This window comes from Salvelinus fontinalis, chromosome 7 (assembly GCF_029448725.1).
Source record: "Salvelinus fontinalis isolate EN_2023a chromosome 7, ASM2944872v1, whole genome shotgun sequence".
NCBI lineage: Eukaryota > Metazoa > Chordata > Actinopteri > Salmoniformes > Salmonidae > Salvelinus > Salvelinus fontinalis.
In genome coordinates, this window is record NC_074671.1 from 38,036,034 (window position 1) to 38,051,757 (window position 15,724).

At 46.3% G+C, this 15,724-nt stretch overlaps 1 protein-coding gene across 4 annotated transcripts in view; it reads left to right on the top strand.

Moving 5' to 3' along the window:
• The window catches only part of LOC129859460 (cadherin-18-like), a 409,192-nt gene that overhangs the window by 166,619 nt on the left and 226,849 nt on the right, over positions 1 to 15,724 (top strand). The window contains exon 1 of one of the 4 annotated variants that reach the window (XM_055929277.1): positions 6,558 to 6,824. The exons of 2 other annotated variants lie outside the window; for them this stretch is intronic. The gene's annotated coding sequence lies outside the window, so the exon portion shown is untranslated. Of the gene's footprint in view, positions 1 to 6,557; positions 6,825 to 15,724 lie in introns of those variants that run through there. One more of the 4 variants, XM_055929275.1, reaches the window with a different exon arrangement.

Consider the following 15,724-nt stretch of genomic DNA (forward strand, 5'->3'; position numbering starts at 1 on the left):
AGCTTCGCTTGGCGCAAACTGTATTGAAAAGTAAGGATAAATTAAAAAATGTAATAACGCAATTGTATTAAGAATTAAATTGTCTATCAATCCCTGTCCACCCTATATTTTTTAGTCACGTTTATGAGTATTTATGTATAAGAGTAGATCACTGTCTAAGTGGCGCAAGGACGTTTTCTTTACCAGCTTGTCTACATTTCACATTGTCTAACCATGATTTTGGTGGCTAAATATAAACATTTTCGATCAAACTGTATATGCATGTTGTAATGTGATGTTACAGGAGTGTCATCGGAAGAATTCTGAGAAGGTTAGTGAAAAAATTAATATCTTTTGGCGATGTTGACTTTTATCGCTCACTTTGGCTAGAATCAATGCTGGGCTGCTAATTGCTATGTGCTAAGCTAATATAACGATTTATTGTGTTTTCGCTGTAAGACACTTAGAAAATCTGAAATATTGTCTGTATTCACAGGATCTGTGTCTTTCGATTCGTGTATGCTGTGTATTTTTACGAAATGTTTGATGATTAGTAGTTAGGTAAACACGTTGCTCATTGTAATTATTCTAGTCCATTTGTGATGGTGGGTGCAATTGTAAACTATGCCATATACCTGAAATATGCACTTTTTTCTAACAAAACCTATCCCATACCATAAATATGTTATCAGACTGTCATCTAATGAGTTTTTTTGTTGGTTAGGGGCTATAAATATCTTAGTTTAGCCGAATTGGTGATGGCTACTGGTGTTGGTGGACAAATAAAAGATGGTGGATTATGCTAATGTGTTTTTAGGTAATAGATGTACATCTTTACATATTGTGTCTTCCCTGTAAAACATTTTAAAAATCGGAAATGTTGACTGGATTCATAAGATCTGTGTCTTTCATTAGCTGTATTGGACTTTAATGTGTGAAAGTTAAATATTTTAAAAAAATATTTTTTTTGAATTTCGCGGCACTGGTTTTTCAGTGGGGGGGGGGGGGGGGTGCCGCTAGCGCCACGCTGATCCTAGACAGGTTAAGACACTAACAGCTTACAGACGGTAGGAAACTAAGGTCACAGTTATGAAAACTTAGGACACTGATGAGGCCTTTCTACTCACTCTGAAAAACACCAAAAGAAAGATGCCCTGGGTCCCTGCTCATCTGCGTGAATGTGCATTAGGCATGCTGCAAGGAGTCATGAGGACTGCAGATGTGGCCAGGGTAATAAATTGCAATGTCCGTACTGTGAGACGCCTAAGACAGCTCTTCAGGGAGACAGGACGGACAGCTGATCATCCTTACAGTGGCAGACCACATGTAACAACACCTGCACAGGATTGGTATATCCGAACATCACACCTGCAGGACAGGTACAGGATGGCAACAACAACTGCCCGTTACACCAGGAACGCACAATCCCTCCCTCAGTGCTTAGACTGTCCACAATACGCTGAGAGAGGCTGGACTGAGGACTTGTATGCCTGTTGTAGTGCAGGTCCTCACCAGACATCACCGGCAACAACGTCGCCTACGGGCACAAACCCACCGTCGCTGGACCAGACAGGACTGCCAAAAAGTGCTCTTCACTGACGAGTCGCCGTTTTGTCTCACCAGGGGTGATGGTCGGATTTACGTTTATCGTCAAAGGAATGAGCGTTAGTACTATGGAGCGGGATCGATTTGGAGTTGGAAAATCCGTCATGGTCTGGGGCGGTGTGTCATAGCATCATCGAACTGGGCTTGTTGTCTTTGCAGGCAGTTGACAGTTAGAGGATGTTTCTTTTTTAGCTGAGTTTGTTAATATGGGCTATTTTTTGCTCTTTCCTGTGTTGCTCATCAGAGATAGACATCATATGGAAAAGAACATACAAAGCAATGACACAAAAAATACATGATTTATTAGTCAATTGGTGTGTTTAAGTGTGTGTGTGCTGCTGGGTTGAAGCAATGAACCCACAGGTTTGGCTCTCATCCCTTCCAGGCTTTTGGAAGGAAGGGTGGACAATGAGCCTTTCATAGTGGATGTAAGCAATATCCTCATGTGCTCCGGCAGATTTCATGCCTGGGACACATTCTTTCCTCTTTTTTTTAGCACAGCTTCAGGATAGTCCTTGTTGAGGAATATGTACGTTTCTCTCAAGTTCTTGGCTCTTTCAAGAACAGTTACCTGGTCCTTGAACCTCAGGTACTTGAACACTATCGTGGGCCTGTCACCTGGGCCGGTGGTGGGTTTTCCAGTCCTGTGGGTGCACTCCCCCTCAATCTTCTTGAGGTCCATCTTCAGGTTCTCAGTGATACTTTCCCTCCAGGTCCTATGTGGAGATTCAGCAATTTCGTCCGCAACGTTTTTCCGCCTTGATTGTCCCCCGAGATAATCAGATTTCTCTGTCATTGTTATCATGGATTCACATGCATAACTGATGTCCTCTTAATGACTTGTTGTTCTGCTGTCAACTTCTTCAGGCTGCAGGGTGAATATTGAAAAAACTGGAAAATATGTGCACATTTTCAAACGGCCTCTTAAGACATTTTTGATTTTACAATATGCATATATTTACTACTATTGGATAGATAACAGTCTATAGTTTCTAGAAACGTTTGAATTATTTCTCTAAGTGGAACAGAACTATTTTTACAGCCATTTTCCCAGCTGAATTGAGATTTCCAAAATGCGATGTGTCTCTTTAAGACCTTGTCTATACAAGGTCATGACACTTAGGACCGTAGAAACACGTCATACGCCTTCATCTGGGTGTAATGCGGAAGTGAGAGTTGAAAGGAGTCGAATATCTCTTCCATGGACTGAATACCACATCTTCTTGTGAGACCTGCGCAGTTTAATTTTTTTTCCGGGTGCGAGGCAGAATCTGGACTCGGCTCCTGGAATCCGCTCGTTAAAGGTGAATATGACCTCTGCCTACGATATTATTTGATACATGTCACAAAATCATCCTAAAGTATGTTTTTTCAATATACTTAAATTATATTATTGCAATTTATTCTGGACTTTAGATGTCATGCGACGGAAGAATTTTTTGAAGAAAGACAGATTAGCGCCGCACGGCCGTTGTGCTTGCTAACCAAAGAGGGAAATATTTCGTTCTGGAACCCAACTAAAGACTTTACTGGACAATGGACCCCGTTACAACATTCTGATGGAAGATCAACAAAGATAAGGACCCGATTTGGGATGCTTTTTCATATATCTGTCGAACTGTGCTATGCTAGCGCTTGACTAGAATCAATGCTGCCGTATGCTAGCTAATGTTGTAAGCGATATATTGTGTTTTCGTTGTAAAACACTTCAAAAATCGGAAATATTGGCTCTATTCACACGATATTTGTCTTTCATTAGCTATCCACCATATGTTTTTCTGAAATGTTTTATGAGGTGTAATTAGTAGTTGACGTTGGTGTCTGTATTTTCTCTGGCTACTCCCGTCTGATTTCAGACTGTAGTAATGTAAAACTGATTTATAGCTAAAATATGCACATTTAATGAACAAAACATAGATTTATTGTGTAACATGTTATAGGACTGTCATCTGAGGTAGTTTTTTCTAGGTTCTTTAGGTTGGTTTTAGGTTATTTAGGTTGGCTTGTGCATGCTACTTGAATCATAATTCATACATCATAATCATAATCATTCGTGTCTGTCCACTTTTGTATTTGGTGGTGAGCTAACATAAATATATGTGGTGTTTTCTCTGTAAAACATTTAAAAAATCGGACATGTTGGCTGGATTGACAAGATGTTTATCTTTCAAATGCTGTATTGGACTTGTTAATGTGTGAAAGTTAAATATTTTTAAAAAATAGCTTTTGAATTTTGCGCCCTGCAAATGAGCTGGATGTTGTCATATTTGTACCGACGTCGGGAGAGCCCGTCTAACAGGTTAAACGCAAATGCAAACTGTTCTTCAGGTCATGTACCTCACAGGTCAAATTGTTAATTATTTTATTAGTTGACTCCACCAGTATTTGAACACTTGAAGCTATTTTCTTGTTATTGTAATAACTACTTGTAGAAATCTTATTGTACATTTAAGGATCTTTCACCTGTGATAGAGACACCGCTGTCTTCAACGGAACTCCCACTGGCTTCGGTCTTTGTCATGGTAGGAATGTAGGCTACACTGTTACTCCTTGCAGTTCCAGACAGGGCAGGTTGCAGGGCAGATGGAATCAGTAACAAACAGCAAGGATTCAAACAGTCACACTCCGGGAACAATCAGTGGTCCTAGCCGCAAGGCCTGTGGACTGTTTACAAGCTGCTATGTAAACGTGGCTAGCTTGATAGCTAGGCTAGCATCTGCCCCAACGAGGGAACAATTACCTATTTCTCTGGAAACAAATAGACCTGCTATTGTTCCCTGTAATACAGTAAATGTCCCACATCTTAATGTGATGTTAAAGTATATGTTGACAATTATTTGAAACTAAGTCATTATATTCATAGTCATTTTCCAAAAGAAAGCCACGAGAAAGATACACCTTTCAATGCATGCCACCTTGATGTTTGTCCAGCACCACATAAATTAGACGAGCTATGGGAGAAAAACTAATCCTTTATTGCAGCCTGGTAATGTGTCTTCCTATAGCTCCACTGGAGCTGGAGCCCAGTGAGTTGGCCATTTGTCTGTGTCCCCAGCATGTCCCACGCACACACCCACCCAAACCACAAACCAGCAGCTTGAAATGAGATTCAGTCGACTGCTTAATCTCTCTGTTCTGCTTAGCTGTGATTAATTGACCGAAGTCTTTCTTATGGAGGGACCCACCACAGCCACTCACACAACCATCACATACCACATTAATATATGTTTGTGCACACTCGCTCACTCACTGTTTGAGCTAAGAAAATGGCGGACAAGCCTCAAAGTCTGTAGCCAGGGCTTAAAAGCCCAATGAGCAGGCTTAAACCCTCAGTTTGAAGAAAATTACAGTTTGTATTAATACATTTCTTTAAAATAACAACCATACATAAACAAAAGACAATAAACAGACGCACACAAATTTCTACAAACAATTTTGTGATATAAAACTTTTACATTTCATGTATTTGAAAATGTCTACATTCGTTAGTTCAAAATAACAGTTAATTTGACGTATTCAGAAAACAAAATGAACACGTTTAGTGTCTGTAAGTAAATGCTGTGGTTAAATGCTAACTCGTTGTCCTCACTCATTACAGTGTCAACGGTTTCGGAATGACACTATATCATTTGATTTTTATCATCTGTAATGTCTTCTCCTACAATTAGCCCAGTCAGTGAGATGATTTAGAGACCTATCATTAAAGAGCTGTCAGTGAAATAGACATCACGGTGTGAAATGACACTTAGGCCAATACACCAGTATCCCTCAAAGACCCCTGGAGCATGTCATTAAGACCACAGCTCTCTTCCCAGGGCTTAACAACCATGTTTGACTGCAACTAGGCAGCTTACTGACCCCCATCAATACACCACCAATAACCTTAATTCAGATTCTATTATAACCAACCCAGTCACTAGATACTTGAAATTTGAAACAGAATGGATTGAGAATGGCTTAAATCCTCGCCCGAAGCAACCAAGCCATTTCAAACACACTGTAAGGTGGGGTTAATCTGAAAACAGTTTGAATACCTTACATGTGGATTTTTTTTTTAAACACATAGCTTACCTTTCAGAAAGGTGTAGGTAGTAGTATGTAGATAAACTCTTTAGTACATTTGATAAATGAGAAACACTTGTCTGGTCTAGACTGAGAGAACTGGGTCTAGATGATAGATGAAGGAGCAGCACTGTGTAAAGGAGAGCATGTCCCTGTGACGTCTTCCTGTGAGCCCCTCTGTCTTTCAACATCCGTTTTCTCCTCCTGCCTCTCTCATCTTGGCCTGAGCCTCCCTCCTTGTCTCTGGAGTCTAATCTGTCTCTATATCAAGCACCCTCTTTAGTTAGAGACCTCCACCCCTCCACCTCATCCATCCATCCCCTGTCCTTCTCCACTTTGCCACGTTGTCTATATTCTATTCCTCTCTTCCTGTCTACCTAATTGGTTGGTGAACACCACGAAGTAGCCCTCTCTCCAATGTCCCATGGTCCTGAAGGGCCTCTTCTCACTCGTTCTCTCTCCCACTGCCCATCTCCTCCACCTCCACCCCCATCCTTCTCTTTCACTCCTCTGTTCATTATTCATTAAGTTTCCCTTTGGAGCCAGTGAGAGCGAAAGCACTGCTGAACTCAGAGGCGGTCTAAACAGCTAGCCCTGGGGTAACTGAGAGATGGAATGGGTGTGTGTGTTTGCATTCGTGCGTGTGTTTGTTAGAAGGGGAGTGAATTTGGGGAGACAAAAATGACTGAGAGAAGGAGAGATATGTGGATGAATATGGAGGTTAACATAGATAAATATAGCAAGAGACAGAGAGGGATATGAGGGTAATGTGAAAGACAGAGGGTGGTGCAAGCCTGACAGACATGTTCTAAGCCCTCACTTTACCACTCAGAGATCTCCTCCTCCTGGAGCTGCTGCAGTCGTAGTCAAGCAGGATTGGAGGATGGCTCATACTGTACACACATACACTCCCTCAACCCACCTCTCTCACACACGCACATACACACACACTCACAGTGAGGGAGTCAGCGATAGAGAGAGAGAGGGCTCTCCGCTTGCCGGCCACTAAGCAATGCCCCAGAGGGACAGACAGAGGTAGAGAGATGGAAAAAGGGAGCGAGAAAAAGAGAAAGAAAATGGTGAGGAGTGCACAGAAAGTCCTGCTCAGTCCTCCTCACAAGCCGACAGCTGTCATACCTGTCAGAAGAAGTCCCACCAGGTATGGAAAATGTTTTAAGGTATGTGCGCGTGAGTGTGTGTGGATGTGTGTTTGGGAGAGAGAGAGAGAGAGAGAGAGAAAGAGAGAGAGAGATGAACAGAGCAAGGAGCGAGGGTGTTTATAGCAAGTAATGTTTTTGTGAGTGTGTGTGAGTGTGTGGATGTGTGTGTGTTAGAGAGGGAGGGAGTGGTAAAGAAAAAAAGGAGCGAGGGGGTTTATTGCGAGTCATTTCTTGGTGCTAATGACCGCACTTGCAGTCTCCGGTGGTGTGCATGTTGTAAGCCTTCTTCTCTATCCCTCACTGGAGTTAAAGATTGATGCTACTGCCACTGCTACAGCTGATGTAAGGGAGTGTGAGAGAGAGTGACTTTTGATATCTGATCCATCTGATGCATGGGCAGCGCTAGCTCCAGACAAATATGAATGCACTGCAGGAAAAGGGACTCCACTTCATTGATTTCTTATCCATTATTAGCAGAGGTCTCTTTCCGCATTAAATTTAATCTCTCTCTGAATTATTATTATTATTATTATTTTGTGTTGTTGAAAAAGAACAGCATACAGGCTCTTGTGTTGGAATGTATTGAAATGGGGGGAAATGTTTGACCGTTATTAAATGTTATGGAAAAACTACAGCACATTCGTAGCTGTATGGAAATAAATGCCATGGGAATACGATGGGTTGCTAGCCATGAAAAAACGCGAGTCAACTGTCGGATGTTGAGTTGTTCCTGAACCGGATTCTACCTCCTCAGACTCTGCTCAGTGTTGATGTTGTAATTGTTATCTCGGCCTAGAAAGGTGTGCTCAACTGCAGGAGGGGTGGCAGTGAAATGTTTTTAATATTTCCATTGGAGTGTGAGCTAATTTATGGAAACACTGTCGCTGTTGTCATTTTTTTTTTTTTAAATGTTGTTGCTTTCACAACAGCCGTTGAGCATCAAATCATTGCACTACAAAATAACGCTGATGTAAAGCTTCTGTCAGAGTATTTCCACATTCCACATTAGGAACTGAATATCTGTATTCTGACCAGACAGTTCCAGCCCTCCATTGTGGTGTCGTTTCATTGTGTAACCTGGGCTGACTTTCACGTTGGTTTAGTGAGGATGGCTTTGGGAGTATGCTGTACTGGCTTTCATCACTTAAAATTCTGAAGGAATCAATCATTGAATGTGTGAGACAAACTGGACATCCAGGACTGGTTTCCCAGACACAGATTAAGCCTAATCACGTACTACACAACACTTTAAATGGAGAATCTCAATTGAGCATTCTTCTTAATCCAGGACTATAGGTTTAATCTGTGTCCAGGAAACAACCCCTAGAGGATAATGACAATTGCGTGATGACCTCTCATGATCCCTCTAAGCTAGTTTAAGGGGATATAGGGCTTTTATTCTGAAAATAAGACCTTGGAAAATGATGAAAAGTCGGACTTGATGGCAGACCTAACAACATCTCTTCCTGCAGTCTTGGACAGTGGCTCTGTTTAAGTCTGTGTTTGAAGCACAGACCTTGGTGTCAGTATGACGGTCATTGATGAAGGGCACATGTGTCAAACTCATTTCACGCAGGTCCGAGTGCCTGCTGTTTTTTTCTCCTCCTGTTACGTTCCTGACCTATTTCTGTTAGTTTGTTGTATGTGTTAGTTGGTCAGGACGTGAGTTTGGGTGGGCATTCTATGTTGTCTGTTTCTATGTTGGTTTAAGGGTTGCCTGGTATGGCTCTCAATTAGAGGCAGATGTTTGGCGTTCCTCTAATTGAGAGTCATATTTAGGTAGGTTGTTTCACAGTGTTCGTTGTGGGTGGTTGTCTCCTGTGTCAGTGTTTGTCGCACCATACAGGACTGTTCGGTTTGTTTGTACATCGTCATTTTTGTGTAGTCTATTTTCCCTGTTCGTGCGTTCTTCGTGTTTTAATGTAAGTTCGTCGTCCAGGTCTGTCTTTTCCGTTTGTTGTTTTGTTAGTTTATAGTGAAGTTCGTGTTTTTCATCTTTTCTTTAAATAAATTATGTATTCACAACCCGCTGCGCCTTGGTTCAATCACTACTCCTCCTCTTCGGATGAAGAGGAGGAGGAAAGCCGTTACAGAGCCACCCACCAAATTACCAGAACCAAGCAGCGGATGTTCGAGCAGGGTAATACACAGGACTACTGGACTTGGGAGGACGAGCTGGATGAAAAAGGTCCTTGGGCTCAACCAGGGGAATATCGCCGCCCCAAAGCTGAGCTGGAGGCAGCGAAAGCAGAGAGGCGGCGATATGAGGAGGCAGCAAGGAAGCAAGGCTGGAGACCCGGAGAATCAAGCCCAAAACTGCAGATATGAGGGGACGCGTCTAGCACGGAAGCCCAAAAAGCCCGTGAGTACTACCCAAACATTTCTTGGGGGGGGGGCTAAGAGGTGGTGGGCCTAGGGCAGGTAGGAGACCTGCGCCCACTTACCAGGCTAACCGTGGAGAGCGGGAGTACGGGCAGACACCGTGTTACGCAGTAGAGCGCACGGTGTCTCCTGTACGTGTGCATAGCCCAGTGCGGGTTATTCCACCTCCCCTCACTGGTAGGGCTAGATTGGGCATTGAGCCAAATGTCATGAAGCCGGCCCTACATATCTGGCCACCAGTACGTCTCCTCGTGCCGGCTTACATGGCACCAGCCTTACGCATGGTGTCCCCGGTTCGCCTACATAGCCCGGTGCGGGTTATTCCACCTCCCCTTACTGGTTGGGCGAAGGTGAGCATTCAACCAGGTAAGGTTGTGCAGGCTCAATGCTCAAGGGAGCCAGTACGCTTGCACGGCCCGGTATTTCCGGCACTACCTCCCCGCCCCAGCCCAGTACCACCAGTGCCTACACCACGCACTCTCTCTATGGTGCGTGTCTCCAGCCCGGTGTCTCCAGTTCCGGCACCACACTCTAAGCCACCTGTGCGTCTCCAGAGCCCTGTACACACTGTTCCTTCTCCCCGTACTCGTCCTGATGTGCGTGCCCTCAGCCCGGCGCCACCAGTGCCGGTACCACGCACCAGGCAAATAGTACGCTTTGAGAGTCCAGTGTGCCCTGTCCCTGCTCTCCGCACTAGGCTTGTAGTGCGTGTCTCCAGTCCGGTGCCTCCAGTTCCGGTACCACGCACCAGGCCTACAGTGCGTCTCAGCCGGCCAGAGTCTGCCGTCTGCCCAACGGCGCCTGAACTGTCCGTCTGCCAAGAGCCGCATGAACTGCCCGTCTGTATTGAGCCTTCAAAGCCGCCCGTCTGCCATGAGCCTGCAAAGCCGCCCGTCTGCCATGAGCCTACAGAGCCTTCCGCCAGACTGGAGCCGCTAGAGCCTTCCCGCCAGACAGGAGCCGCTAGAGCCTTCCACAAGACAGGAGCAGCCAAGGCCTTCCGCTAGACAGGATCAGTCTGAGCCATCCGTCTCCGCAGCGCCATCTGAGCCATCCGTCTCCTCAGCGCCATTTGAGCCATCCGTCTCCTCAGCGCCGTCTGAGCCATCCGTCTCCCCAGCGCCGTCTGAGCCATCCGTCTCCCCAGCGCCGTCTGAGCCATCCGTCTCCCCAGCGCCGTCTGAGCCATCCGTCTGCCCAGTGCCGTCTGAGCCATCCGTCTGTCCCGAGCCATTAGAGCCGCCCGTCTGTCCCGAGCCGTCAGAGCCGTTAGTCAGTCAGGAGCCGCTAGAGCCATTCGTCAGTCAGGATCTGCCAGAGCCACCAACCAGACAGGACCTGCCAGAGCCGCCAACCAGACAGGATCTGCCAGAGCCGCCAACCAGACAGGATCTGCCAGTGCCGCTAACCAGACAGGATCTGCCAGAGCCGCCAACCAGACAGGATCTGCCAGAGCCGCCAACCAGACAGGACCTGCCAGAGCCGTCAGCCAGACAGGATCTGCCAGAGCCGTCAGCCAGACAGGATCTGCCAGAGCCGTCAGCCAGCCATGAGCGTCCAGAGCCTTCAGCCAGCCATGAGCGTCCAGAGCCGCCAGCGAGCCATGAGCGTCCAGAGCCGTCAGCCAGCCATGAGCGTCCAGAGCCGTCAGCCAGCCAGGAGCGTCCAGAGCCGTCAGCCAGCCATGAGCGTCCAGAGCCGTCAGCCAGCCATGAGCGTCCAGAGCCGTCAGCCAGCCATGAGCGTCCAGAGCCGTCAGCCAGCCATGAGCGTCCAGAGCCGTCAGCCAGCCATGAGCGTCCAGAGCCGTCAGCCAGCCACGAACAGCCAGATATGTTGGTTTAAGGGTTGCCTGGTATGGCTCTCAATTAGAGGCAGGTGTTTGGCGTTCCTCTAATTGAGAGTCGTATTTAGGTAGGTTGTTTCACAGTGTTCGTTGTGGGTGGTTGTCTCCCGTGTCAGTGTTTGTCGCACCATACGGGACTGTTCGGTTTGTTTGTACATCGTCATTTTTGTGTAGTCTATTTTCCCTGTTCGTGCGTTCTTCGTGTTTTAATGTAAGTTCGTCGTCCAGGTCTGTCTTCTCCGTTTGTTGTTTTGTTAGTTTATAGTGAAGTTCGTGTTTTTCGTCTTTTCTTTAAATAAATGATGTATTCACAACCCGCTGCGCCTTGGTTCAATCACTACTCCTCCTCTTCGGATGAAGAGGAGGAGGAAAGCCGTTACACCTCCCTTGTACTTGATTGATTGTTAAGGTCACTGATTAGTAAGGAACTCCCCTCATCTGGTTATCTACAGTAGGTCTTAATTGAAAAAACAGCAGATACCGGGCCCTGTAAATGGTATGCATTAGTCTTGTAATGGCTCAAGCTTGCTTTCTCTGGAGACATACCTGAAACGTAATGGCACAAATGGTTGCCGTGCATAACCCAAGTGGGCACTACACTTGATGGCGGATGACGTGAGTTTCCTCCTTACTATGTAAAGGGCTTTGAGCACCTAGGTGGAAAAAGCATTATTTAAATCCAATCCATTATTATTATGGTTGATTATGATTATTATTAGCAGTAGTACTAAAACACTGAATCTACATTCAACACTGTTGCAGTGTCTATACAGTCCATACTTTTCAGTTCTAAATTAACTTCTCTGGGGCAGGTGAAACGTCCCACCGGCCAATAGCCAGGGAAAATACAGCGTGCCATATTCAAATAACATGATATAAAAATCTAACTTTCATTAAATCACACATGTAAGATACCATATTAAAGCTACACTCCTTGTGAATCCCGCCATGTCACGATCGTGTGGGGGTGAGACGGACCAAAACGCAGCATTTGGACAATAAGCCATCTTCTTTTTATTATGAAGAAGGAGAAACAAAACAAAACACTCTTACAAAACTAACAAAACAAACAAACGACCGTGAAGCTATGAACGTAGTGCACATACAGGCTACAAACGTATAACATAGACAATTACCCACAACACACTAAAGCCTATGGCTACCTTAAATATGGCTCCCAATCAGAGACAACAGAAATCAGCTGTCTCTAATTGGGAACCCATTCAGGCAACCATAGACTTTCCTAGACAACTACACCCAACATAGACACAGCTAGACACATTCCCTCAACACAAACCCATACACTACACCCAACACCCCCTTTACCATATAACCACCCAAAACCGACAAAACACAAAACATTCCCCCATGTCACACCCTGACCTAACTAAAATAATAAAGAAAACAAAGAATACTAAGGCCAGGGCGTGACATAACCCCCCCCTTAAGGTGCGAACTCCGGGCGCACTAGCACACAGTCTAGGGGAGGGTCTGGGTGGGCTTCCTTCCACGGTGGCGGCTCCGGCACTGGTCGTGGTCCCCACCCCACCACAGTCACTAACCGCCTCCGTAGCTTCCTCCAAATGGCCCCCCTCCACATTAACCCCACTGAATTAAGGGGCAGCTCCGGACTAAGGGGCAGCTCCGGACTAAGGGGCAGCACCAGGATAAGGGAGAGCACCAGGATAAGGGGCAGCACCAGGATAAGGGGCAGCTCCGGACTGAGGAACGGTAGCTCCGGACTGAGGGACGGCAGCTCCGGACTGAGGGACGGCAGCTCCGGACTGAGGGACGGCAGCTCCGGACTGAGGGACGGCAGCTCCGGACTGAGGGACGGCAGCTCCGGACTGAGGGACGGCCCATGGCTGGTTGACGGATCTGGCTGCTCATGGCTGGCTGACGGATATGGCTGCTCATGGCTGGCTGACGGATATGGCTGCTCATGGCTGGCTGACGGATCTGGCTGCTCATGGCTGGCTGACGGATCTGGCTGCTCATGGCTGGCTGACGGATCTGGCTGCTCATGGCTGGCTGACGGATATGGCTGCTCATGGCTGGCTGACGGATCTGGCTGCTCATGGCTGGCTGACGGATCTGGCTGCTCATGGCTGGCTGACGGATCTGGCTGCTCATGGCTGGCTGGCGGATCTGGCTGCACATGGCTGGCTGGCGGATCTGGCTGCACATGGCTGGCTGGCGGATCTGGCTGCACATGGCTGGCTGGCGGATCTGGCTGCACATGGCTGGCTGGCGGATCTGGCAGATCCTGTCTGGTTGGCGGCTCTGGCAGATCCTGTCTGGTTGGCGGCTCTGGCAGATCCTGTCTAGTTGGCGGCTCTGGCAGATCCTGTCTGGTTGGCGGCTCTGGCAGATCCTGTCTGGTTGGCGGCTCTGGCAGAACCTGTCTGACGAATGGCTCTAGCGGCTCCTGACTGACGAACGGCTCTGACGGCTCGGGACAGACGGGCGGCTCTAATGGCTCGGGACAGACGGATGGCTCAGATGGCGCTGGGTAGACGGATGGCTCAGATGGCGCTGGGTAGACGGATGGCTCAGATGGCGCTGGGTAGACGGATGGCTCAGATGGCGCTTGGCAGACGGGCAGTTCAGGCATCGCTGTGCAGACGGCAGACTCTGGCCGGCTGAGGCGCACTGTAGATCTGGTGCGTGGTGCCGGAACTGGTGGTACCGGGCTGGGGACACGCATCTCAGGGCTAGTGCGGGGAGAAGGAACAGGGCATACTGGACCCTGGGAGCGCACATTAGGCCTAGTGCGTGGTGCCGGAACTGGTGGTACCGGGCTGGGGACACGCATCTCAGGGCTAGTGCGGGGATAAGGAACAGGGCATACTGGACCCTGGGAGCTGTCACAGGAGAGTTAGTACGTGGGGCTAAAACACAAAACATTCCCCCATGTCACACCCTGACCTAACTAAAATAATAAAGAAAACAAAGAATACTAAGGCCAGGGCGTGACATAACCCCCCCCTTAAGGTGCGAACTCCGGGCGCACCAGCACACAGTCTAGGGGAGGGTCTGGAAAACAAAGAATACTAAGGCCAGGGGGTGACACGCCAACATGTCAGACATGTCAGATTTCAAAAAGGCTTTTTGGCGAAAGCATAAGATGGTATTATCTGATGAAAGCACAACAGTAAACAAAGAGAGTAGCATAATTCAACACTGCAAGCACGACACAAAACGCAGAAATAAAATATAAATCATGACTTACCTTTGACAAAATTATTTTGTTGGCACTCCAATATGTCCCATAAACATCACAAATGGTCCTTTTGTTCGATTAATTCCGTCGATATATATTTCCAAAATGTCAATTTATTTGGACCGTTTCATCCAGAAAAACACAGCTTCCAACTTTCGCCAAGTCACTACAAAATATATCAAAAGTTACATGTAAACTTTACCAAAACATTTCAAACTACTTTTGTAATACAACGTTAGGTATTTTTAAATGTTAATAATCGATCAATTTGAAGACAGGATGATCTGTGTTCAATACAAAAAGAAAACAAACTGACGCAACTTTTTTCTTAACGTGACTCTCTCAAAAAATGTACTTCATGTGACCCTCATTTACGATAGCCCTACTTCTTCACTACACAAAGGAATAACCTCAACCGATTTCCAAGGACTGGTGACATCCAGTGGAAGCGGTAGGAACTGCAAGCAAGTCCATTAGAAATCTGGTGTCTCTAAGAAACCTAATTGAAAAGACAGTGACATCAAAAAAATACAAATTCTGAATGGTTTGTCCTCAGGGTTTTGCCTGCTACATTAGTTCTGCTATTCTCACAGACATGATTCAAACAGTTTTAGAAACATCAGAGTGTTTTCTATCCAAATCTACTAATCATATGCATATCTTATATTCTGGGGATGAGTAGCAAGCAGTTGAATTTTGGCATGCTATTTTTCTGAAAGTGAAAATGCTGCCCCCTGCCCTCAAGAAGTTAACACACTGCTTAGAGTAAAACCTTATTTGCATATTCTCCAGAGTGCCTTGCCTTTCGAGTGAATTTTAGAGTTACCACCAATGACCATATTTGTTAGTGACATAGACATGGATGTTGCATTCAACCATTCTCTGTCCTCGACTGTTTCTTGCTGTTGTTGACCAGACTCGAACTTGGAGGGGAGTGGTCATGCCTGCAGGCCTGTGGTTTGTGCAGTGAAAGCATCTGATTTGGATTGGAAAGGTTTTTTAGTGTTGACGTGGGGTGGTTGAGTAACACTGGGCTGTGACTGGAGCAGAGATGGATGGAAAAGTAGGGGGATTAGGCATTGAGGAGGATGTCATAGAGTGTAGTGATGGAGGGGGAAAGGTGGAGTAAGAGTAGTGCGAGTAGATGTGAAGAAGAGGAAGACCAAGGTTCTTTGCAGGTCTCATCAGAGGATAGTAGTGATGAGAGAGGTTTAGTTTAGGTTTTGGTGAAGTTTGAGGACAAGGATTGAGTCACTGCGGTAAGTCCGATCGCATTGGCTAGTGATTTGAAGAGTAAAGTAGGAGAGGTTGTGTCTGCTAAAAGTCTTGGATGAGGTGTGTTGATGCTAAACAGTGTGAGAAGGCTCACAAAAGTGTGGTGTATAGTAGCATATCGGATCAAACCGGATGGCAGTGGGTAAAGGGAGTTATTACGGGAGTTCCAGAAATTCTTAACATGAAAGAAAT